This window comes from Gracilinanus agilis, chromosome 4, assembly GCF_016433145.1.
Source record: "Gracilinanus agilis isolate LMUSP501 chromosome 4, AgileGrace, whole genome shotgun sequence".
Classification (NCBI taxonomy): domain Eukaryota; kingdom Metazoa; phylum Chordata; class Mammalia; order Didelphimorphia; family Didelphidae; genus Gracilinanus; species Gracilinanus agilis.
Window position 1 is genome coordinate 433,299,357 of NC_058133.1, and position 27,222 is coordinate 433,326,578.

The following is a 27,222-nucleotide window of genomic DNA, read 5'->3' on the forward strand; positions in this document are numbered from 1 at the left end:
TTTTTTTTTTTAATTCCTTACCTTCTGTCTTAGAATCAATATTGTGTATTGGTTCTAAGGCAGATGAGCAGTAAAGACTAGGTAATGGTAATTGTGTTCCCCATGCAAGTTCATCTAGTTTTTTCCCTTAAAGAGTATTGAGACCAAACTTGAGACTTGGTTGTCTGGAGATTAAAGGTTCAGGATGTTAACATCACTTCTTGGTCCCCTGAACATCCATGAGAAGCTCCAGGATGGTCTGCAGCTTGGGCACTGGTCCTCAATGGGCAGCTCAGACAAGGGAGCATTATTCTGCTAAACCAACTCTAAGCATCCTCATTGCCTATCTATACAGAATATTCTTCTCCTGATGGGGATGAGTAATTCTCTTCTGTCAACTGCTGAATAACTTATGAATACCTCATGTTTTTCAATACTGAGCCTAAACTACTCAGTGCTAGGTCTGAGTTGGGATCAGCCAAGAACAGAAACAAACAATTAGAGATATATCAAAGTAGAATAGTTTGTCTCAGGAAGGTATTGGTTCTTCACCCTTTGCTAGAGGTCTGTAAGGAAAGGACAAATATCCTAAAGGCTGGGGATGTTGTAGAGGAGATTCTTCTTCAAATATGGGTGAGATGATATGGTTTCTAAGGTTTCTATTTCAACACCGAAATTCTGTGATTCTGTGGATTCCAGACTTTTTTTGGCTTCCTCTGAAGCACAATGGAATTGAAATTCGAGAGGGTAGAAAGGAGCCTGAGAAGTAATTTTTTTCCTAACCTGATTCCCTGAATTCAGACTCTCTCCCTGAAAATTCTTCTTAAAACATCATTTTCATTTTAATGCCTCTGATGCTTGTGTGACCATGGAAAAAGGGATTTCACCTTTCTGACTCTTAACTTTCCTCATCTCTAAAATGAAGGAATTAGACTCAATAACATCTGTTCACAGATGACTTAAATTGGTAGAATCAAGCCTCAGAACACTGAAGATCTTCCTAGAGAAGACCCATAGCCACTTAAATGAGGCCAAGTTTACCATTCACATGGGAAAAATCAAGTGGATGAAGAAAATCAGTTGATCAGATTATGGTATGCAGTTAAGTGGGCAGTGCATAGAGCTTTTCCATCACTGTGTATATACATTCCTTTATTTTTTATATGTTGTAGTCTGTTTACATGTACTCTATGTCTTTCCATTTCCCTCAGAATAATACTAATTTTATATTCTTCAAAGACTACACTGCTCCATGACTCCCAATTATTTTAACACCAATAGATTATGGTCCTGGGTTTTAGAAGAAATCATTCAAGGAGCTTTGCAGTCTTCCAAAGACAATCTTTCCTGTTCTTAATTTTGAACCCAACTTGTCTCTCTGAATTACCTCAATATGTGTGTATGCATATATACACATATCCGTATGCATATTTGTGTGTGTATATGTTTCAAAAATCTTAGGATGATTTTTTAAAAAGGCTTAAAACTGCAAAAAGACTTTTGGTGTGCCATAGAGAAAGAAGAGATGATATAGATGTTACATGTGTATATACATGTATATACATGTATATATATATATATATATATAAAATATATAAACAAAGAGAGACCAATACATATATCTATGCATGCATTCTGAATCAGATGTGGTCCCTGGTAATGTAGGGTCTATATTGGAATAACATGAGATGCTCTTAAGTCATTCAACAGTTAAGAAAAAGAGAATTACTTATTCATATGCATATATGTGTATATATAGAGAGAGAGACAGAGAGAGAAATAGAGAGACAGACAGTCCAACAGAGACCAATATATGTATGTGTTCCAAGTTGCAGAGATAAAATCATCTTTATAATATACTCTACCAGTGTCATAGAACTATGTCACAAAACACTGTAGTCTCTGAAGAATTAAAAATAAAGGGGGCAGCTGGGTAGCTCAGTGGAGTGAGAGTCAGGCCTAGAGACAGGAGGTCCTGGGTTCAAACCCGGCCTCAGCCACTTCCCAGCTGTGTGACCCTGGGCAAGTCACTTGACCCCCCATTGCCCACCCTTACCAATCTTCCACCTATGAGACAATGCACCGAAGTACAAGGGTTTAAAAAAAAATAAAAAAAAAATAAATACCACAAAGAGGGCAATGAAAAAGGCTTGTAGCACGTGTGATCAAGATCTAACATAGATATTATTTAATTTCAATAAGAATCAATAGGATGTCTGGAAAATATATCTGAGGAAAAGATGGGCTGGTCGCATGGCAAGAAGCCAGGATAACAAGTAGACCATGAGAATATTCCATAGACACTTTCTTGATGTTGGGAGAAAAGAAGGTAAGTCCCTAAGACATTGGGTTGGACCCCCCCTGCAAGTTTATGGAAAATATGACTAAGAGTTATGCATAATAGGCAGGAAATGATGGATTGAGTTCTGCACCATTGGAGAGAGTATCTACATCAATGAGATTGCTGATCCATTTGAATATTCGATCATTTACTGTCTAATAGGCTAACCATCTTTATATGTATTTATTCACTATATGAATGTAAACTGTTATTATTATTCATCTTTATATTTCCCTCAGTACTTGCTACTATTCTTTGCACATGATAACTTCAATAAATATTCATTGATTAATGGAAAAGAGAGAAAAATCTTAAGACTGTAAATCTAAAATTTTTTTTCCAAATAGAGCTTCCCTTTTAGACCAAGGGTTGACCAACTGGCCAGAGAGCCAAATCCAGTCTAATGCCTATTTTTGGATAGCCTCCAAATGAAGAACAATTCTTATATTTTTAAAATACAATGAGATTTCATTTTAAAATGTAAAAACCATGCTTAGCTCATAGACCACTGTGAAAAAAAAAAGCAGGTAGCCATGGTTTAATGATCCTTATTCTACCAATCCTAGTCTGTTCCCAGGTTCAGTTAAGTTGGAAAAGTCACACCCTTAACATGCTTAGAAAATTAATGCTTCATTTTTTGGGTAATTTTCTTTTTCTTTTTCTTTTTTTTTTGGCAACATGGCTGATGTGGAAAATGATTTGCATGACTTCAAAAGTATAATGAGTATTGTATTTCTTGCTTTCTCAATGAGCTAGGGAGGTCTGGAGGGAGGGAGGGAGAGAATTTAGGGCTGAAAATAAAAATAAACAAAAAAAGAGATTTAATACGTCTCTCCTTTCACTTGAGAGGCAGAAAGAACTGCAGTGGCTTTGCTTTCTCTGTTTCCCTATGACAGCCTTCCCAAACTGTCACCAGTGATCATTTCAAACTGCAGGACCTAAGCGGAGTGATAGGAGAGAATGAGAGTTAATTTGGAGCAGGAAGTTCTCAGTCAAATCCTGACTCTGCTACTGTGTACCCTTAGACAAGTAATTTATCCTCTAGGCCTCAGTTTCCTAATTGGCAAAATCAAGGGATTAAGACTAAACAGCTTTTCTCACTTCAAATCTATGCTCCTATGCTATAGAGGTGATTTATGCTCGCGTCTCTACCCACAGCATTCCCTTTACTGTATTGCCATTATTGCTACATTTCTTATGGATAGCCATTGACTCTCTGAAGTTTTCTCCCTTATTTTATTTTTGTCACTTTCTCTGGATAGCAGAAAAGATATATTTTGATCCGTGTTCATAGATTTAATTCCTTAAGACATTTTTTGGAAGGGAGTCTGGTCTGTAAAATGACTGATCCTTTGAAAAATCTCTATCTATTAAGATACTTGAAATCCTTAAAGTCTAAAACAATAAATTACACAAATGAGTTTTCATAGTTTCACTTTCTACTTGCATCAGCTTAACTGGACAGCTGCAGTATGTAAACCCTGTACATTCACTATGGCAGCCTAATATATTTGAAAGACCACTGGATAGGGAGTCAGGCCCTTGGGTTAGAATTAAAGTTCCACCGCCAAACTGACTGTTTAACCATGGGCAAATCGTTTAACATATCTAAACCTAAATCTAGAAAACAACCAGGTAGAATTATGGATAGTAGTTTGGTCTTTGAGTGAGGAAGATTTTGTTTTGAAACGTCACCAACATTCACTAATTGTGTAGCCCTGGAAAAATCACTTGAGCATCATTTTCCTCATCTTTAAAATGAGAATAATAGTAACACCTACCTCACAGGGTTGTTTTTTAAATAAATGAGTCTTTTCATGAACAAGTAAAGTGTTTTGTAAAATTTGAAGCACTACAAAAATGTTTATTATTATTGTTACTATCATCATCATCACCTACCTCACAGGATTTTCATTTTTTGGTTATTTGTTTAAGAATTAGTCATTAAGTGCATACTTAAGATTAGAAGTTGGGACTACAAAGATAGCTTTTACAAAAGTCTTTCTCTTAAGGTACTTGAAATATAATAGGGTAGAAAGCAAATGGATATACAGATATAAGAGAGAAAGTTTGGCACAAATGAGGCAGGATGCCCAGATACCTACAACGTAGATAAATTTCAGTCAGGAGATATCATTCACTTGAGGACAAAGAAAATCAGCAAAATGTTGGAAGACAAATTAATACCTGAGTTGGGAAATAAGAAGGGAAGGATTTCAACAAAATAAGAAAGAGGAGTCCATTCTAGGCATAGAGGTAGGATTGGGAGGGCAAAGAAAAGCCTATTTAAATAGTGCATAAACTATACAAAGGGGAATATGTTTAGATCAGGATAATAAGATTAAGATTGTGGAAAATTATGAATGCCAGCATTAGGGATTGACTTCAGATAATGAGAAGTTAGTTCAATTCTATGCAAATAGAATAACAGAAAAACATAAAATAATTAGAAGTGGAATCAGCTGCTTCAAGAAGGAGGGAGTTCTACTTCTTTAGATTTTTCTATCAGAGTCTGGATTATCATTTGCCAGTCAAGTTGTAGAAAGATTTCTTGGTTGGGTATGGCTGGGAAAATGGCCTTCAGTGATTCCATGATTTTGTTTAGGAGCCTCATTAACTGGTCTTTTGTGCCATCAATAGAAATTGAAAAGTTAAGGAGAAGGGAGTTTGGAGGGCAAGATTTTAAGTACAGCTTTGAAAAGTTTGAAAAGGAGGTGCTAATATGCCCTCAAGATAATAACAGTCAACAGACAACTAGAAACATATTCTGACTTTTATATGTTGTATTCCCCATTAGACTGTAAACTCCTTGAGAGCAAGGAGTATTTAAAAATTTTCTTTGTATATTCATTGCTCAGCCCTGTGTCTGGTACGTAGTAAAAGTCTATAATTCTGAGAAGTTGATAATAGATATGTAAATTTAGGAGTCATATGCAAAATTGTGATCATTGAAGCTATGGGAGTAGATGAAATCACCAAGAGTGAAAGTATAGAGAGAGAAGAAAGGGATAGGGATTGAACCTTGGGAGACACCTGTATTTGAGGGATGATACAAAGATGAGAACCCAGCAAAAGAAATCATAGAGTGGCCAGACAGGTAAGAGAATTATAATGAAGTGTCACAGGAGCCAAGGGAGGAGAAAGCATAAGCAGATTGTCTAGAGCAGCACTGGTGAACCTTTTAGAGATTGGATGCCCAGACTGTGCCTTCAAGCTGCTCTGCTACACAGAGAGATGGCACATGTGAACATTGTCCCCAGGCATGGTGGAGAAAGGGAACAGAGCAACCTCCTCCAGCACACTTGCCACGTCTTCACCAAAACAGGTCTCAGGTATCAAGTCCTAGAAAGATCTTAAGGAAAATGAAGACAAACCAAAACAGTAATAAATGACCATTAATAAATATAGCTACTATTTATATAATGCTTAAATATTTGCAAAATGCTTTCAAATTTTATCTCATTTAATCCTTACAACCCTGAAAGGTAGAGGCTATTATCATCATATTTTACAAATGAGAAAACAGTCACAGAGAGGTTTAAGTGTCTTGCCAAGGTTCAAATCTGAGACCAGGTTTGAATGTAGAACTTCCTCCCTCTAAATTCAACCTTCTATCCACTATATAATCTAACTTCCTGAGGAGGGACATTAGTGAGAAGAGTCTTAGAAGAGGGTATGAATTAAAATTGAGTAATGGTGATATTGAGTAATGGTGGTAACGGTTAACTCAAGATAGTAGGGAATAGGGGGTTTTCTAGCTCCACATGTAAATTATTGATATAATTAATCATGAGCTAGAGAAACCACAACTATATCAAACTATTTCCTTTAGTGATGACATATATTGACTAACCTGCCATCATTATTATGGAGTATATGGAAGATGAGTAATCCTAGATGAAGGAAAGATGACTTTTTACTAGGAAACTAATTATTTCTAAACTGGCTATGCCCTAGTTCAATCAACCAAGTGTTATTTATGACCTATTCAATGTCAATGAACTTGGTGGTTACACTTATCTAGCTTTCTTTCTAATTCTTCCAGCACGACATTAATTATTATGTATCCTTGGAAAGATGCTACCTTTATTAAAGAATGAGGAGGAAAGATATATTGAAGAAAGCTGTATGCCTATGTATCAATTTCTGAATCTAGTTCATATTTCCTTTTGACTCAGCAAATCATTGAAAACCTTTGTGCCTCAGTTTCCCATTTATAAACTAAGCACAATAACATTGACTTTGAAAGGGGTCAATGTGCTAAGTAGAGCTAAGTGCTCTACAAATGCTGTACAGGAAAAACATCTATTGTTTATTAGCCGGAGTCATGAATCAGTGTGCAAGATACATACATCATGAACACAGAGGTGATGGATATGACAGGTCCAAAGAAAATACAAATGAAAAAGGGGAGTATGACAGGCAATTTATTACTGAGTGGAGAAAATAAAAGTGATGGATAGGCAAAGTTTCACCATCAAAACAGAATATTTCCTTACTTTTTGCAAATAAAAGTTATATATCCGATTTCAGCAACCAAAGGAAGGAAGGAATAACAACAGTGGGACAAAATCTGACACTGAAGTGCAAATTTGTAATTATATTAAGTAACAACAATCTTTGTGCTTTATTATTGTTCCTGCTTAAGAGAACAAGAACCCACTGCTATTTTCTCCTAGCTCTTTAGAATGCTGGAGTTCCCTGAAAGCAACTTAGGAGTTTTAAAAAGTTCAAAATGAGTGAATAGTGTGATTTTTTTTAAAAAAATTAATACAATCAAGCTACATAAATCTACATTAGTAAAGCAAAATTCCAGACTCAGTCTTCCAGAGATCCAGTTATGCTTACCAAATAAACATTTATTATCTTTTACAAATGGTTATTTGCAGGTATAGGAGGAATGAATGTACAAATGTTGCTTCCCACCTCAAATGCTTAGTGATTCCAAAGCAGAGCCATGTGGTGACTCAGTGAAAAGTGTTGGCATTTTGGTATGATACAGCTGATACAGCAAATCCTAGATGGTCCCTTGGTCCTCTCCCACCTTTGTGATAGTGTTAGAAGGTAGCATCAGTTAAAAAGAAGAATTGATGGCTTCCAACTCATTTTCTTGCTTTGATTCTCCCATTGTTTCAAGTAATGTTCTCTGGCATTAATTTTTCCATAAGAGCAAGGGAGTGTAGTATTATACTGTCTTCTTACTCCACCACTATTATTAATGGAACATAAACTTATCTAGTTAAGCTTGCTCTTTTCCCCTGGCTGCCTTGCCTGCTTTCTGTTTCTTTCCCTGAATAGGCGACCAAATATTGTTCTTGACACACATGTCTAGGTTTGAAGGCCAGTTCAGGAGGTCTGGATGTCCTAGTAAGTGGTGCTAAATTGTAGCAAGGGAAGCTTCTATATCAGAGTAGACCAGTTACTGGAAAAAGTAGAAACCCAATTTTCTGAAATGGTTTGTCAAAAGACATGAACTTTGAAGAAGACAGTGCCTAGCAGAGGTGAAATATAAACTAATTAGTGGTTTTTCAAACTGTTTCATGTTTGGATGAGGGGATACAAATGAAAAAAGCAAGAAGCCCTTCCCTTAAGGAACTTACAGTCTAATAGAGGAAGACAATACACAGGATATAAAAAGAAGTTGAAAAGGGGGTGGTAGCCCTGAAAGGTACCCCTTAGCAGGAAATGATGTTAGAGAAATCAAAACCAAGCAGAGCAACTGGTGTGAAATGAAAAGATGGATGGAAATTTTAATCTCTGTAAAGGGAGACTTTGGGAGGTATTTTTTTCCCCTCTGTCCTCCAGCTCTCTAATCATGGGTGAGAAGCAGCACTGAGAAATGGGCACTGAGAAAAGGTTGAGCACCAAAGCTAAAGCAATCTCCATACTGATGAGATTTCTGGTGGTGAACTTATCCTGGGGGAAGTATAATATTTGAGGAGTTGAAACCAAGCACAGAAAATGAAAAAAAGAGTAAGTAAAGCAACTCAGGACCTCTGAACCCAGCAACAGTTCCTTAGAATTAGCTATGCTTACTTATGTCTAGTTCAGTGCCTCCTCTAGTATATGAAAGTCCCTCTCTCTTTGCTTCACAAAAAAACTCAATGTGGTGAAATAGTAAGGTTCCCTAATGCATTTAAGATAGTGTTCTATATATGAACATTTGTTTTACACCACCCACTCAGGCATACACCCAGCTTAGAAGTCAAGGTAATTCTGCCCTGGGGGATAGTCTCCTGCTCTTGAGAGATTTGAGTTTGCCCTAAGAAATGTTTACATTGACATATGCCTAGGTAAAGATTTGTTGTTGTTCAGTCATTTTAATCATATCTGATTCTTTCCAAAGAAATTTTTTAAAAGGGAAGAACCTACTTGGACAAAAATACTAATAACAGCTTTTTGTAGGGGCAAAAAATTGGAAATTGAAGGGATGTTCATCAATTGGGGAATGGCTAAACAAATTGTGATACATGTTGGTGATGAAATAAGATTGTGCTATAAGAAATGATGAGCAAGATGATTTCAGAAAAAGCTAGAAAGATCTGCACAAACTGATGCAGAGCAAAATAAGCAGAACCAGAACAATATTGTGCCCAGTATTAGCAATATTATATGATGATCAACTGTGAAAATTTGACTTTTTTTTTTAAACCCTTAACTTCTGTGTATTGGCTCCTTGGTGGAAGAGTGGTAAGGGTGGGCAATGGGGGTCAAGTGACTTGCCCAGGGTCATACAGCTGGGAAGTGACTGAGGCAAAACTTGACTATTCTTAGCAATGCAATGATCTGGGACAATTCTGAAAGACTTGTGATGGGAAATGATATCCACCTGGAAAGAAAGAACTGTTGGAGTGAGATGGATGTGTGTTAAGGCATACTTACTATCTTTTACATCTGTGTATTCACGGTTGTATTTGGGGGTTTTGATTTTGGGTAAATGTGCTCTTACAATGATGACCAATTTGGAAGTGTGTTTTGCATAATAGTAAATGTATGGCCCAGATCAAATTGCTGGGGAGAGGGAAGAAGATGCTTTAGATCTTATAATTTTGGAAAATGTATGTTGAAAATTATTATCACATGGAACTGGGAAAATAAAATATCTTTGAATTTTAAAAAATCATATTTGACTCTTTATGACCCCATTTGAGTTGGGTTTTTTTGGCAAAGATATTGGAGTAATTTGCCATTTCCTTCTCCAAATTGTTCTACAGATAAATAGCTGAGGCAAACAAGGTTAAGTTACTTGCCCAGAATCACACAGCTACTAATTGTCTAAGGGCAGATTTGAACTCATGAAGATGAATTGATTCTAAGTTAATTCCACTTTGTGCCCTAGGTAAAGATAGTCTTTACCAACTGCACAGGTCCGAATAATCAGGAAGAATAGATAATTGACATTATAAATGTAAGTAAAGGAAAAATAAACCAATTGGGAATTTTTCCCAATGGGAAAAAAAGAATATTTTCCTGAAAAGGAATAATTCTGAGAGTTCATCCAACAATTTGTTAAGGAACTACTACTTGCAACAGTATATTAGAAACTGATGGATTTTATTGCTTTGATTATTACTTTGAAAAAAAATTGCTTTTCCCAATTTTAAGCCCCAAAGAAATAATATCTTAGAATAAAATATACCTGTTCCTATCTTTGAGATTTGGCAAAACTTTCTAGGACTGCTGCTGTCTTACCATTCAAGTCCACATATGATCTGTTTGCTTGCTCCTATTTAAGAATGGGAGAGAGGGAGGGGGAGAGAAGAAAGAGGAGCTTGGGGGTGAAAGTCTGGCTATTTCATTATTCTCAGATAAATGTGCTCACGATGTAGGAGTCTGGGGGGTTGATCTCCCAGGTGTATTTGTTAAAGGAACAACAACAAAAAGAGAGAGCATTTTTTTAAATCTTGAAAATAATTCCTTCTCCAAAACTGGGACTAGAGATTGCATAAGGTATTAGATTTTTATTTGTTTAGGATTTTGATGCTCAATCCTGCTAGTGACAATGAATAAAATAGGACTCTTAGGAGTCTTGTTTGTTGTGATAATGCAAATCCTTCACAAAAGGAAATGAAATACATTTCCTGAGCTTTGAGCACTAATAACCTCCATTGCTTGCAGTCATCCCGTTAAAGGAACAGAACACAGGAGGGAGCTGAAGCTGAAATAAAAAAAACCTCCAAAATCAAATATAAATAAGGTCTGCCATGTCCTTTCCTTTAAGAGAACAGCATGACAAGGAGCTTGAAATACCATCCATGGAAATATTCATCTTCATCTAATTCTCACTTTTGGCCAAAGAACGAAAGAGTTAGAGGTGAGAAATAACAAAGAAAGAAGGAGGCCACCAATCTTTAAGTGTGTGCTAAGATGTGCAATTATAATTGTAATTCAGATGACATGAAAATAAGAGATGGCATTATAAATATAATCCAGTGGCGGCTTAGCTTTAGACTAGGAGATGTGGGTTCTAGTCCTAAATCTTCCCCTGAGACCCAATGTGTTTTTAAGCAAGCCACGTTTTTTCTTTTGGGTCTCAGCTTTGTCCTCTATAAAATGAGGCTGTAGAAAGAATCCTATCTAAGCTTTCTTAAGGTCTATCATTAAGAAATTTTTGCATTGAAATATGGTAAATAAAGATAGCCTAGGTATAGATAGCCTTGGCCAATTGCACAGGCAGGTCTGAAAAATCAAGGGAAAGGACACACAGCTTGCATTATAAATAAAACTCTAGAGAGTCTGGGCAAGTCTTTTTTTTTTTCTTTTTTTTTGGGGGGGGATGGGTAGAATTCCAAGGTTCCCTTAAATGTTCACGAGCTGGTTAGAGAAGAAGAAAACCAGGACAAATGGCAGTCCTGGTGACAAAGCAGTTGCTAAGGAAAACAAAAGGAGGGTCTGATCTCTGGTCTTCAAAGGTGAAAGGTTAGGGCTATAATTGCGTTCTGACTTTGAGTGCAGATAAACAGTGTCAAGAGAAAAGAAGAAGAGCTGTTCGAATTGGGCTATAAAATCTGAAGGCAAAAGCTGGCAGAATTCAAGGTTTTGTGGCATTTATCAGTCATCAAGTATGCCTTCGTATCTTCACCACCTACCATGTTGCCAGACACATAGTTTATGAACTGATTGATTTCTTCTTTGTTTACTAGCAGAAAACGTCATCAGAAGAAGATAAGCTTTTGGTAGAAGCAAATGGTGATGGGAGGGAAGAAAATTAAATGAAACATTCCCACTACTAAAACACAATAGCAATAATAACCATGATAGCTAGCATTTATATAGCACATTAAGGTTTAGAAAGGACTTTACTACAAATATTTCAAATAGAAAAAAACTAAAAAGAATTACAAACAAATGAAAAAAAAATTTTTAAATGTTATTTCACGACAATTATTTCACTTTACAAATCTTGGCAGGTTAGTACTATTATTATCATCTCTTTCTAATTTAAATTTTTTTCAATTACAATATAAAATAATTTTTAATAATCATTATCTGACATTTTGCAATCCAGATTCTCTCTCTCCCTTCCTTCTCTCCCCACCTTCCCAAGACAGTAAATAGTCTGATATAGGTTATATCACTGTTGTCACACAAATACATATTTCTACATTCCTCCTGCTAGGAAAGAAGACACACATAACACATACTAGAAAAAAAAACTCATGAAGGAAATAAAGAGAAAACTGGTATGTTTTGATCTGCATTCAGACTCCAACTTCCCTTTACAAAGGAAAAAAAATTGGCACAAACAGAAGTTAAGTGATTTGCCCAGAGTCACCCATTTAGTAAGGGTCTGAGGCAGGATTTCAACTCAAGTCTTCTAATTCTAAATCCAGTGCCCTGAGGAATCTCTTAGTGGTTATTGGCACCTTGCTGGGATTATGTAAAAAGTTTTTTAAAATGGGAATAATGAGAGGGATATCTCTTTCAGTCTAGAACACGCGTACTTTATTTTCCCTTTTTTTTTTCCTGTGACATGGGTCCCTTTGGTAGTCTGGTGAAGCCTATGGACCGCTTCTCAGAATAATTTTTAAATACATAATTAGGATTATAAAGGAAACAAATTATATTTAAATAGAAATAACATATACATAACATGCATTATATATGCATATATATACTCAAATAAATATCTTTCTTTGGAGAAGGAAATGGCAAACCACTCCAGGATCTTTGCCAAGAAAACCTCAAATGTGGTCATGAAGAGTGGGACACAACTGAAGTGACTGAACAACCAAAGTATCTTTCATACTCCGGTTTCCTCACAGTGGCGTTTTGCAAGGTCTTAGGAACTTTAGAGGACCTTCACCCATAACCTCTTTTTCTCCACCCCATCCTTATTTTATTGATGAAAGTGATACAGAGGCCACAGAGGTAGTTTCTTCCATTCAACAAATATTTGCTTGAAGTCCTCCTGCTGGGCACAATGTTGGTAGAAGAGAGGGAGATAAAAAGAAGAAAATATGATCCTTACCCTTGTGGAGAGAACTATCTAGTAGATATTTTTGGTATACAGAAGGCAAAATTAGGGAGTTCCTGGGAATTCTTCCCACTTGTAAATAGGAGAAAAGTCAAACATCTCCAGAGAAAGAACTGGTAAATGGAAACAAGCAAGACATAATTTTTAGCACCAAACATTTATTATGGACTTACTATGTAGGAAATGGTGGGAGGTACTGGAGAAGGTACAAAATTTAGGTAAGACACCAAACCCTTGTCTTTATGCAGTTAATATTCTATTAGAGAGATATAACATATACATAAACAAGTACCATACAGGATAACACAAAGAAAATGCAATTAAGCAAGAAAATTAGTTTTAATGTTTCGTATTTATATGTAATTCTAAAGTGTGCTATTCATTCTCATCACAACAAGCCTGTGAAATTGGTGTGTTTTGTTTAAATACGTGGGAAAGGAAGGAGGGTGGGAGATACCTGGGAATTTTATTGTAACAAATGAATTAATTAAAAATAAGATAAATTTTAAAAGGAACCCACACACACTCAAAATTAAGCAACAACATAGTGAGTGTTTCCTATATGTGAAGCAATTTTGCCTTTTTTTTTTTAAGAAAATTGAATATGTGAAAGTTTCAAATCAGAAACATAGAAAAATTCCCTAGAGAGGCAAAGGTTCTTTACTTTCCTAAGAGATTTCTCATGAGATTTTTTTTAAACTCCTCCATGCTTTTAAACTATGATTAACTTTGTGAAAATTAGATTTGTTCATTATTTTTTCATGAACATCTTGGTTATATAAAATATGGTGTACTTGGACAAGGTACTAAATTGTCAGTAAGAGTAGTAACAAAGGGTCACTGAATATTTCTGCTAGAAGAGGGAGGCCTTAGACATGACCTCACCCTTATCCTCGTTCCCTCCACCCCCATCCCTATTTTACTGATGCCAAGAGATGTGAATGACTTGCTGCAGTCACCCAGGAAGCACTTCTGACTCCAAATCTAGCAATTTGTACTACCCTCCTTCTCTGAAGCGTTTTCTTAATCGAGAGTTTCTCTTCAGACAGCTTGCCAACTTTAGTGTTATTCTGTGCCATTGCAGATATCATGATTAATCACAGTATCACAATAATCTCATGTATTCAGATGGCACTCTCTTCCAGAGAGCTCAAGATGCTTTCACATCTATTATCTCATTTGTCCTCTTGACATCCCTGTGCCTTCAGAAAGGCAGGTATTCAAGGTGGCAGATAATTCCTCCATACAAATCACCCAAGGCATTCACACTGTTGACATTAGAAATGAATAAATTGGTTTTCCCAGGAGCTGAAGCAAAGAAACCATAGAGGATTCAATTATCTGGCAAATAATTGGGATGTTTTTCTATATTGTTAGTAATAATTGGTTAATGTGATAGATGAATAATTTCAGTTAATAGCTAAGGGAATGTTTATCTCCCATAGATGTGCCAAACAGAGACCTAGTGTCTCTCCCATTATTTCTTTTGACCATTAATGGAAATCTTTTGAGAGCTGGCTACCCTAAATATCATGATCACCACAGAATTTGTGGTTATTTTGAAAATAACATGTCAAGCTATCACAGAATGTAAAAGTTAGAAGAAACCTTGGAAGTCATCCTCATCTTTACAGGTTAAGAAAGTGAGTCCTAGAGAGAAAAAGTAACTTCCCCAAGATTGCATACCTAGTGAAAGAGCAAAACTAGAGCACAATTCTCCTGAATTCCACTTCGATGCTCTTTCTAAGCCACAGTGGATAGAGCACCAGACTTGGAGTTAGGAAGACTTATTTTCCTGAGTTCAAATATGGTCTCAGACACTTACTAACTATGTGATCCTGGGCAAGCCATTTAACCATCATCTATAAAATGAGCTGGAGAAACAAATGGAAATGGAAAACCACTCCATTGTTTCTGCCAAGAAAACTCCAAGATGGGCTCATGACTAAAATTGACCAAACAACTACCAAGCCATGCTCTTTCTCTACATGGTGATACATGCTAGAAAAGGGACCTTGAAAAAAATCTTTTAAAGAATTTCTTTTCTTCTTCTTCTTTTTTCCTTCCTCCCCACTCTAATTAAGATCTTCTGTTTTTTAAAGTTGCAGTTTAGCCCTATAATCATTCAGTGGAGTATGACTATATACATAAGAAAGATGATATAGATGAAGAATGTCTGCTGGCCAAATTTCAACATGTATTTAGATTGATATTCAATAGAATTAGTTTATAAGTACATATAATAGCCGATGGGTAGTATAGATGGGCAAATTGGCCCTGCAGTTAAACAAGGAAAAGAGAATGAGCTTTTATAGATACAAGAGTAAAGGTAGTTCCTGGAATAGATAAGGTGCTGGAAGACCTGAGTTTAGATCCTGTCTATGATGCTCACTGAGTGACCAAAAGCAACTCATTTAACTGCTCTGAGACTTGGTTTCCTCATCTGTAAAATTGGAATAATATTGTCCTACTTCACAAGGTTGTTTTTACCTAAAAATTTCTAAGGAAAGTCTTTTGGAAGTATTATAATGCTACATAAATGTCAACCCATCATTATTGTAAAGAAAACATTCCTGAAATACAATCTAATGGCATCTTATTCTTCCCTGCCTTTACTTCTGGGGTCATTCTAAGAGAAGGAAATGCCCTCTACTCTATTTTCTCCAGTAAATTCTCATTTTAAAAAACACTAAGCAAGGGGATGGATGATGCCAGCAGGAAAGTAATTCACAGTTGTAATGTTTCATTAATTCTTCCTCTGACTGACCTCTCAAAAAATGTGATTTATATCTATCTATATAAATATATACGCATATATGCACACATAAAGTATGTGCATCTATATCTCTATAAATATTCATTGATACAAACATACTTTCTAAGAAGGATACTCTAGAAATCTTGGGAGATTACAGTGGAGGTGAGATGGGAAGAAGTATCTAATAATAATCTAATTATATTTAATAATTTATCTAAATAGATATCTAAATAAATTTAAAATAATATATCCAAATATATAATAATAATCTAATAACAGTAATAATAGCTCACATTAGATGGTCCTTTAGGGTTGACAAAGTGTTCTCCTCACAAGCACCCTACAAAGTAAGTCATGCTTTCCCATAGCCTACTCCAAAATGAAAATTTTGATGTCTTGCTATTTATTAAGAAAAATCTTCCTTGGTTTTCCATGGGCAAATTTTGATTGGTGCCCATTTCCTACACCAGGAAAGAAGAGAATATTTGAGTGTGGTAGGCAAGGGAGGTGTTGTCAGAGTGTGGAGCTGTAGGAACCGATGGTCCTTAGCGCCTGTAATTTTTATGCCCTAAAAGAATTACTTCAAAGACCCTGGAGGCTGTGCTTGACTTCTGGGTTGCTGTGGAAGTCTCTTTTCCTTATGTGGCTGAATCTAGGGAGTGACTGTTTGAAAGGTCAGGTCTGTTAATATTTCTAACAGGCTTTAACCAAAGCAGGAACTACGTTTTTATGAGATAAGAAAGACTGTGCGTGATTCTCTAGCCCTTCTTTATGTGATCATGCTCTATCTCTACCTTGGTGCACATCTTCTTCTCCCTTCTTTTCTCACAGGTAGTATGTGAATAAGAATTTATTTCTCCAACAGCAATCATTTCCTGTTCTCAGTAAGCTAGCCCTGGTGAATAGTTAAAAGAGAAAAAAAAAGTGGAGTCTGGGGCGAAAGGTGGGAGAATCCAGCTGTTGTATCTAACAGCTGTACTTCAGTTATTTGGAGAAAACTTTAAAGTGGGGATATGGTGAATTAGTTCAACCTCTTTTCCAGTCTATCAAGCGATTCCCCTGATCTGTGTGGAGCAGCAACCACACATGTGGCTAGAGTTGTTTACCTACAGGCAAGTCATTAGGAACCAATTTCCTATCAATAGCACATCACCTAAGGAAACTTTCAGACATTTGTTTATCTTAAACCAGCTCCACTGTAGTACTTGACAAATCTCTTTCAGGATGATCCCTGGATTCTACCAGAACATAGTCTATCCCTGAAGGAAAGAGAAAAACAAAGGAGAAAAAAAAACCCTCAGTAGTTTCTAAGTGAATATTTCAACTTTCTCCTTGAAAATACCAAAAGAAACTCCAGTCCCCCTAGGGCAAAAAAGACTGCAAAACAGTTAAAAAAAATTCATTTTCTAGAAAATCAGTGCCAAATAAAGGAGGGGAAATAGCTTGAGAGCAACTCAAGAGGGACAGGTAAGCAGCTGGACACTACCACTTCTACAGAGAGATGTAGCATGGCCCAGAAAGAGCTGGAATATTTCACAGGGAAGAAACAAGAGAGATTATGAGGATTCCTGAATCAGGAAATAGGGAAGACTAAAAGTGAACTTTGCCTCATTTTTAAGTTGTGTCCAACTCTAGAGTTTTCTTGGTAGAGATGCTGGAATGGCTTGCCCTGTTCTAGGTCCTGGAGACACAAAGACAAAAAGCAAAAGTGTACTTGTCCTCTAGGAACTCACATTTTACAAGATTAATAGCTCAGGGCTATTCATCTTGGCGAGAGTTGTGAAGGAGTATGGTTCTCTTAAATTCTTAAAAGATAGGAGAGAAAATCTAATTTTACTCCTTACCATTATTCTAGTAATATTAACTATATATTCTCTCTTCTATCCTTTCCTCACTTTAATACCACTCTGGAGTCTAAAGGACTATCTAATATTAAATTAGTATTTTAGTAGAGCTAGATTCATAGTCAAAAAGTCCTGGGTTCAGATCCCTTCTAGGTCTATATTTAAGGTCCTATGATCCCTAAACGCTGGGTTCAAGCTCTACCTTTGACATACTTTGGCTATTTGACCCTGGACAGGTCACATAACTTTTTCTTTTTAACATTAATTCTTTTTTCTATTTTCAGTTCCATATTCTCTCCTTCCTCAAGCCCTTTCCCCACTCATTGAAAAGGGAAACAATACAATATCCATTATACATGGGAAATCACACAAAACATATTTCCAGATTAAACCATGTTACAAAAAATAATAATTAATTCAAGGGAAACATAGAAGTCACAACTTCTTGAGGCAGCTGGTGGTTGAGTGAAGAGAAGGCTGGATTTGGAGTCAGGGAAGACCTGAAATTAAATCTAGCCTCAGATACCAGTTGTGTGACCCTGTCTATTTGCCTCCATTTATTTAGGCAATAGAAATAATAATAACATCTGCCTCCTAGAGTTAATGTGAATATCAAATGAGACAAAATTTGTAAAGTGCTTTGACAGTGTAGGGTACATAGTAGGTACTTTATAAATGATGATTTCCTTCCATTTCTTTGCTCTCTTTCTCCTTCCCAGTGTCCCAGAGGACTCTCTAAGGGTGTGAGTTGGAAAGAAGGCTCTGATCTGCATGAGTAGATGGAATTTCTTGATCTAGGAGATCTCTACACTAGTGACAGCCCAGATCCAGTCCAAAAAGAAAAAAAGAAAATCTTATTATTTAGGTTTCTACTGCAGAGTCTCATGAAAAAGTTGAGCTAATATACTTACTGTTAGGTAGTAAGTCAGATCGACATGTTTAACTTATCACTGGTGGTTTATAGAGCCTGGCTCATTAGTAGTGAATGATAGTAGTGAAAAGAAAAATGCCTTCCTCTGAGATAATCATGGGTCCCTGAAAGCCTGTTTCCTGGGAATATATTGAAGAGCTAGCTACCTATAGTGAGAGAAAGAACTCTACTAGAGTAATTTGTGAGCCCGTGGGTTTCTTCTTCTATATTTATGCTCCTTTCTCCCAGTACAAATATGTTATCTGGAAGCAGAAGCAAGCTATGGGAAAGAGCTCTTGCGCATTTTCTTTTTAAGGAAGGAATAAAAGGTGCACAATAAATTGGAAAAATAACTCATGGGCTCTGACTATCCTTTTACAACAAAGCGTGGAAGATGGTAACTATAACCATTTGGAGGGAAAAAAAAACACCAATGTTGCTCCTTACTTAAGTGTCAATTTCAAAACAACAATAATAATTAATTAATTAAATTTAAAAATAGATAAATGAAAGCCTGAATGTGGAAATATAAATTGACATGCCTTGATGTTAAGAAGCCTTTGAGACTTTTATTGAACAGTATAGCCTTGTGATTTTTCTGGACAGGGATTGATTAATTTTAGGTTCTGCCCTTTGCCTAGTGTGCTATGAGTACTTAATAAATGTGCACCTCAGTCATCTTCCAGCAAAAGAAAACTCTAATTAGGACCCTCCTGTGTGACTGCAATTATCTTCTTTGTCAAGGTAAAATATTCTTAAAAAACAAAAACAAAATTGCAGATATTCATGTTATTCCTGAGGATACTGTAGTGGAGAGAAAGATCTTAAGAGGATGCTGTTTCAGACACATGGCAAATTCTTCTGGCCACTTCTTATCAATTGGTAAATAATGGAGCAAAACTTATATTTCTTCCATGCTATGAATGTGAAAGGAACATCTCCTGCAGACATCTCTTGAGAGCTAGTGAATAATCATACTAATATAACAATTCCATTCAGTATAAAAGCCCCCCTTCTGAGCAGGGAAGCCTGTAGTGAGAACAGTGACTCCCCACCAGAAGAGCCCTTCAGATTGGATGGATCCTTTGCAATGGTCCACTGCCCCCATGTTGAGAGCATATGGGCTCCAGAGGATTATGCAAATAGCCCCCTCTCACTTCATAGCCAATTAGATAGAAGAGGCATCTGATCCTTGCTGCTTGCTACCTTATTTAGAATTTACCTTCTTGCCAGGGATTTCATATTGTGTCTCTCTCTTGTTGATTTCTAGACCCCAAAATGGAAAAAGATGACAAAGCTTTTGACCAGCTGTTTCATGCCTTTTCCAGATGTCACAGGTAATAAGTGTGATTTCAAATTAGAGTTACCTTTTATTCTGGCAAAGTTTTCGATTATAGGCAGCCCTTGTCACACTGCATTCAAGGACACCATGCCCTAAAACAAATGACCATATTCCAAATCATATTTTCCAATCAGAACAATATTATAATTGCAGCTTTTATTCTTAACTATCAGGAACATAGCATCAAAATTATGGTTATGACCAATAATAGATCAAAAATACACATCTACAACCAATGCAGACCTCTATACTTACTTTTAAAAAATATTTTTTTTTCCTATGTAATATGCCTCTTGGTTTACTAATTGGATATCTAAAGGTCACATTGCCTCTGTTAGCCTTAGTTTCTTCATCTTTAAAATGATGAAAAACTGAAGTCTAGAAGGCTGAGTGACTTGCAAACAGGTAGTAAGTGTCAGAATTTGAGCACAAGTCCCAAGATCAGTACTTTATATTCCATTCTCTTTCCAATAATACATCAAACTAAAGGAATGGATTAGCTCATAGGCAGGAATAAATGAGCTAAGTGATTTGATCGATAGAAGCTCAAGGAGATTCAAGGAGAAGATGAAATATTGAAGAAGCATTGACAAACATGTACTACTATTTTCTGTTCATTTTCCTCCTAAAAATTTCATCTACATATGTTCATAGAAATACATGGCTTACTTGGGACTCTTACCAAGACCTTTTTTCCACCTCTGCTACTTTTCACTATTTTATGAAAAGATATTGCTCATAATCTTCCATCAATCTCCTTTCTAGTGCTTTAAAAATGAACTGGTATTCTAACCTGAATTTCACTCTTGGTTGCCATGTCAGTAAAGTGTTTATTGGCCATGGTGGTCCTGAGTTCTTTTGACCTTATAGCAGTGATTACTTGAATCAGTTAGTCTTCTGATGGAAATGTAGAAATCAATGACTAACGAGATGTTACCATCTTTAGGACCCGTCCAATATCTTTGCCTTTGTCCATTTTCTTTTTCATTGCATTGGGTTGCCTGCTTAATGTTTTCCTTTCTTCTAATTTGATATTGATTTTGCCTTTGTCTATACTAGTCAATGGTCTGACCACACATAGTTGATTCCAACATGTCACTCATAACAGCATTTAATCATTTTTATGTCAAAATTTAATTTCACTTTTCATGATATTGTTCAGTTATCTCCATGTTCAGTGCCCTACAACTCTCTTGAAGAACATATTCCTGAAAGTAGCTAGGTAGCACAGTGGATAGAGTGCCAGGCCAAATGTCAAGAGGACCTGGGTTCAAATCTGGCTTCAGATACTTCCTAGCTATGTGACTCTGGGCAAGTCACAACTGTGATTCCTAGTCCTTGTGATTCTTCTGTCTTACAATTGCTACTTAGACAGAAAGTAAGTCTTTTTTTGTTTGTTTGTTTGTTTTTAAAGAATATATTCCTGATATGCCAAAATGATTTATATAATAACAACATTATAAAGACAAGCAATTTTGAAAGTCTTATGAACTCTGATCAATGTAATGACTAACCACAATTATAGTGGTTTATTATAAAACATGTTATCCACACCTTGACAGAAAGATTATAAAATCAGGGTACACATTGAGACACATTTTTTGAAACATGGCTAATGTGGAAATTTGTTTTGTTTGAATGTGCACATTTATTAAAAATATTTTGTTTTGTTTTGTTTTTTCAACATGAGGCGATAGAGTTGGGAGGAGGAATAAATAGGTTATTAATCAAAAGAAATTAAATTTAAAATATTTCTGATATTAGAGGCATTGAGTTTCCAAGCCAAGTCGACATTGTGTTTTTCTACATTTCTACAATGTGTTTTTCCATTATTGCTTGAATCCCTCTGTGAATCCTAGGTCTTCCCTACACATTACGTTCCATATCCCACCTCTTTGCATTGGCACTGATGAGTCTTCATATCTGGTTGCTCTCCCTTCTCACCTATATTTTTTGGAACCCTTATCTTAAAGGCCACTTCCTTCCAGTAGTCTTTCTCAGTATTCTTAGTTATTAATGATCCTTCTCCCTAAAATTCCTTTATATTTATTTTGTACATATCTTGTGGGGAGCTAGTTGGTACAGTGGATAAAGTGCTAGTCTGGAGTCAAGAAGACTCACCTTACTCAGTTCAAAGATGGCCTCAGACACTTAATAGCCATGTGATCCTGGATGAGTCTTAACCCTGCTTGCCTCAGTTTCCTCATCTGTAAAAAAAATTAATTGATGAAGCAAATGGCAAACCACTCTAGTATTTGTGCCAAGGAGGTCCTAAATGGGTTTACAAAGGGTCAGACATGCCTCAAAATGACTGAACAACACCAAATATATTTTGTATTTATTTAGATGTTTGTATATGTTGTTTTCCCCCAGTAGATTGTAAATACCCTGAGAGCAGAGACTATTCTGTTTTTGTCTTTATTCATATTAACTAGTACAGTGCCTAGCATAGAACAGGTACTTAGTAAATGTCTATCAAATGGATTAAATTATCATTCTGAACCACATAATTAGCTAGAAATTTTCTTACTGTGTTTTTTCTTTTTTCTTTTTTCTTTTTGTTGTTTTTGTTTTTTTAAACCCTTACCTTCCGTCTTGGAGTCAATACTGTGTATTGGCTCCAAGGCAGAAGAGTGATAAGGGCTAAGCAATGGGGGTTAAATGACTTGCCCAGGGTCACACAGCTGGGAAGTGTCTGAGGCCGGTTTGAACCTAGGACCTCCCATCTCTAGGCCTGGCTCTCAATCCACTGAGCCACCCAACTGCCCCCTCTTGCTGTGTTTTCTGGTTGCTTCACAGTTGTTAATTCCATCTCTCAAACTAGACTGGTTTCTCCTTCAAGATAGAAACTCCTTTTATACCTCTCATATCTCTCATAGTAGGAGCTGAATATACCAGACGAAAAGAGCACTGATCTTAGAGCAAAAAGATCTAGGCTCCGGTCCAAGCCCAACATCTCCTAGCTATATGACCTTAAGAAGTCACTTCATCTCTGTAAAGTCTTGGTTTCTTCACATGGCAAATGGAAACTATATTTTCATCATCTACCTTGTGAGGTAGCTGTAAAGAAAATGCTTTATAAACCTGGAAGAACTAAAAACTAACTACAACTTTTATAATTATCATTAACTTCTGAAAAAGTAAATTATTCAGTAGAGGGCAGTATTGCATATACTGGAACATCAATGTGATTGGGTTCCAATCAAAAATCACTTCAACTCAATATTCAAATGAGAAATTTTAAAAATCAATTAAAATAGAGCAAAATGCTAAAAATGAGTAGGAGCCAAGGGAATTTGGGAATGAGCATAGTTTTTCAATTGATTTCTTCTCATTAAATGATACTAATTCTCATTTAATACTGAGGTTTACTTTTATATTTTATTTTGGGAATTTGGGGATGTGACTGAACATTTCAACTGGTTTTCTCAGAGATCTTTTAAAATTTCTTTCTCCATCCAAAAGATGGAGAGTTTGGCACGTTGTCTCATGGAACCTAAAATTAGAACACCAGAGTAATAAGGAGGAACATCACTGATGAGCAAATACAAAGTAGGCTGGAAATGGGCAGACTCTGCCAAGATTGTGACCCTTTACTTGATTGCAATATATAGGCTGACTTGGGGTGGGGATTATATAGGGAAGAATGAAGATTGGTACTGGTCATTAATATTATCATATTTTATGGCTTTCATGGCACCATTACTCTTATATCTATAATAGCAAAGGACAAAGAACAAGGGGATGTGGGGGTGAAGTAGTGAGGGAAGGTTTCCTCCCCAGGATAGTGTACCTCACTCACTAGCTGAGCTGGTGGTTTTCAGGTATCACAATGGACCACCCCCAAACTATGGTCTCCTTAGATCTTCCCTTCCTTGCTTCCAAAAATATTCCTTAAGGGTGACTACTAGATTCTTCTATCTCCTCTTAATAAGACCTCAATTAATAATTAAGCTGCTTCCAGCATAATACTCTGCCTCCTCCAACACAACTGTTTTAGTCTATATGAAAAAAATTCTAGTATTTCAGATTTGATATCTAAGGAGAAGAGGTTGTTCCACTCTCCAGATAGTCCATTTTTCCTTCTCTTCCTGCCTCTTCTCTACCTATTATTTTTAACTCTTCTCTCTTATGCTTTTCAACATAATGGAATTTAAATCAATAAGAAGTCATTGAGTAAGTACCTACTACGAACCCAGAATATAACAATAAAGGGAGCCAGTAACCAATGTTTGATAGAGAAGAGATAGAGAAAGTCTCTGTGGTGAGTCTCTCTTCCAGCTCTCCCCTGGGGCCAAATATACACTAGGAGACTTTAAGGTGGTGTCACCCCCAAACTGGGTGACCTGAATGATCGTGCCACCCCTCAGGAGTTGGGGAGAGGCTTCCCTACAAGACAAGGTATGTAGTACCCCAATCCGCTTCTGAATAAGGATGGGGTTCACAAAAACCTCCTCTCCCCCAGCAGTTAAAATTCACAGTGGGTGGTCCAGCTTCAAGATAGAGGCAGCCAGACCAAGCTGTGGTTCCCCTCTCCCTTGTTGTCTCTCAGGCACTCTGGGATGCTATCTGACTGATGAATGGCTTTTATTATTCACAATTCAGGGACTGGGGAAAGGGGCAAAGGGTAGAGGGATTTTGAGGTGCCTTCTTCTCTATTTCTATGAGGTCTATTACTCGGGTGGGAGTTCCCACTCCCAAGATTCTCCCCCTCACTCCTTCTTCTGTTTTTCTATTTCTATCCTTTTCTATAAATGCAAGGTTTGACTGAAAAAGGGTCTCTCAGCAAGGTTGGGTAATGGGAGAAGGAGACTAAGAGATTGTTTCCAAAATAAAGTCCAAACTTAGCTGACTCGATGGTTGAAGTCTTGATGGGTGAGATGCAATGGAATGGCTTTGACCAGGGAATCAGGATTTCAATTTCCAAAGAGAGATCCTCAGGAAGCCCTCAGGAGTGGATCTGAGCTGGGAAGTCCACCTCCTCCCTCTCTCAGTCCTCTACCAGAAGCCCTCTTCTCCCCTTCCTCCTCTGAAAAACCTTCCAGAATCCTCTGCTCCTCTCAATTGTCAATAACTGTCACCAACTGCCTTCTTCTGGCTCCTTTTGTCCCATCCCCCTTGCACAAATCCCATCCTTACAAGAACAAGTGCTAGGACAAGTACCAAGTCCACTCAGGTACCAAAGTGGTCTTCTTTAAGCATAGGTCTGACCATATCATTTCTCCCCCTATTCAAAAAATTTGAGGGACCTCTATTAGGTCTAGGATCAAAGATCAAATCTTCAATTTGGTTTTTTAAAGCCCTTTGTAACCTGGATATTTCCTACCTTTCCAGTTTTCTAAGTCCTATAATCTTTTACTCTACAATCCAGTGGCACTAGCATCTTTATTATTCCTACCATATGACACACACTTGACAGTGAATTTCAGTGAATTGACTCTCTCTCTTTCTCTCTCTCTCTCTCTCTCTCTCTCTCTCTCTCTCTCTCTCTCTCTCTCTCTCACTCAACCCCCTTATTTTCCTGGCTTTCCTAAACTTCATCAAGTATCAGCTAAAAATCTTATATTTTGCAAGTACCCTTTCCTAATTCTTAATCTTAGTTCCTTCCCTCTAAGATTATTTTCAATCTATCCATATACATGATATATATGGGTATGAAGAGATATAGATAGATAAACAGGTATAGATATATTTCCTTTGTTGTGCTTTATCTGGGAACAAATCTGGAGAAAGAGGAATCAATAGAGCAAGTATTTTGATACTGAAAATTAACCAAATATCTTTTGAAATGAAGAACCAGTCCCTCCACCCATCCATCCCCCAATAAGCTAGAATTCAAGGCATTTTTATTGTTCAGTCATTTCTGTCTTGTCCAATTCTTTAAGACACCATTTGGGATTTTCTTGGCAAAGACACTAGAGTAGTTTGCCATTTCCTTCTCCAGAAATATATTTTTGCATATGTATATATTTATGTATCTACACATGTATATGTGAATATATGTGTAGGTTGTATGTGTAATGTATATACATATGTTGTTCGGTGTTGTCTATCTCTTTGTGACCCCAAAGTCACACAACTATGAGATCAGATTTATATGTTTATATATATGATATATGTATATACATATATTTACACACATACAGAGAGAAAGAGATCTTGCTTATATATAGTCATTCACACATTTTCTCCCCCATTAGATTGTGAACTGAAAATAGAATCTGTTTTTTGCCTGTCTTTGTATCTCCAGCCCTTAGCACAATGCCAGGCACACAGAAAGTGCTTCATAAATGCTTGTTGACTTGACAATTAGATAAAAACTACCATAGAGGAGTTCAGAACCTTACTAGGGATGCAGGACTTAAGTACATAAAATAATTTTAGAACAGTGCAAGGTAGTCCATTGTTAACTACTTAAATTCATAGTCCCTACAAAAGTCCATTGTTAACTACTTAAATTCATAGTCCCTACAAAATACTGTGAGGGATCAAAAAGGAGAGGGATCATTGTGACAGAATTCATGGAAAAGGGAATATTTGTGCTGGGTCTTAAAGAAGAGGGAAGATTTTGGTTAGTTGGAATAAAGCCTAGATTGCCACTTTTGGTGATGTTGTAAAATGATTCCCATTCAGGTATGTGTTAGACTAGGCAGCCTCTGAAGTCTTTTTCCAATTTGGAGATTTTGTGATTCCTTTAAGCCTTTTTTTCCTTTGAGTGCTTTTCTTGATAATGTTAGAAAAGCAAGAAAAATTCTTTTTTGAGAGATTTTATGTACATACCTATGTACCTGGCATCTGGATTCAAATAGCCCCTCCACTCTTACTAGCTTTGTGATCGATGTCAAGTCATTTAATTTCTCAGACACACTTTTCTCATCTGGAAAATGGGAATGATAATACCTGTACCATCAATTTCACAGGCTTGTCATGATGATAAAAAGCAAACTTTATGTAAATATGAAACATTAAAACTTATTTTCTTGCTTAATTGAATTTTCTCTGTTATCCTGTATGATACTTGTTTGTGTATATTTTATATCTCTTTAATAGAATATTAACTCCATAAAGACAAAGGCTGGTGTCTTATCTAAATTTTGTAACTTCTCCAGTACCTCCCACCATTTTCTACAAGGTAAGTCCTTAATAAATGTTTAGTGATTATAATGTTAAAGATTCTCAGCAAATTATGTAAAGGAAAAAGAAATATGAATATTTTCATTCATCTAATTACCACTTAGCATCAAGTATGATGCTTAAAGTTTAAGCCATTCTTCCAACAGCTTCTTCCATGAGTACAAAATGAATGCATTTTCTAGTGGTATAGCTAAAGAAATTCCTGGGAGAAGAGGAAATGATGTGTAATCTGACCAACTAAATAACCAGGGAACATATGCCCACAATCATCCACTTCCTTCACTAACATCTAGTATCTCTTTGAAAAATGACTTCTTATTTTCTTTTCAGATGATTGGTGAATATTGGAGCCAGACTTTTTTTCCTTTTCATTTAAAAAGCAAAATGACAAAGTTGAATGAACTCTCAGGCTTTAGAACCCAAGAGAAACCTGGGTT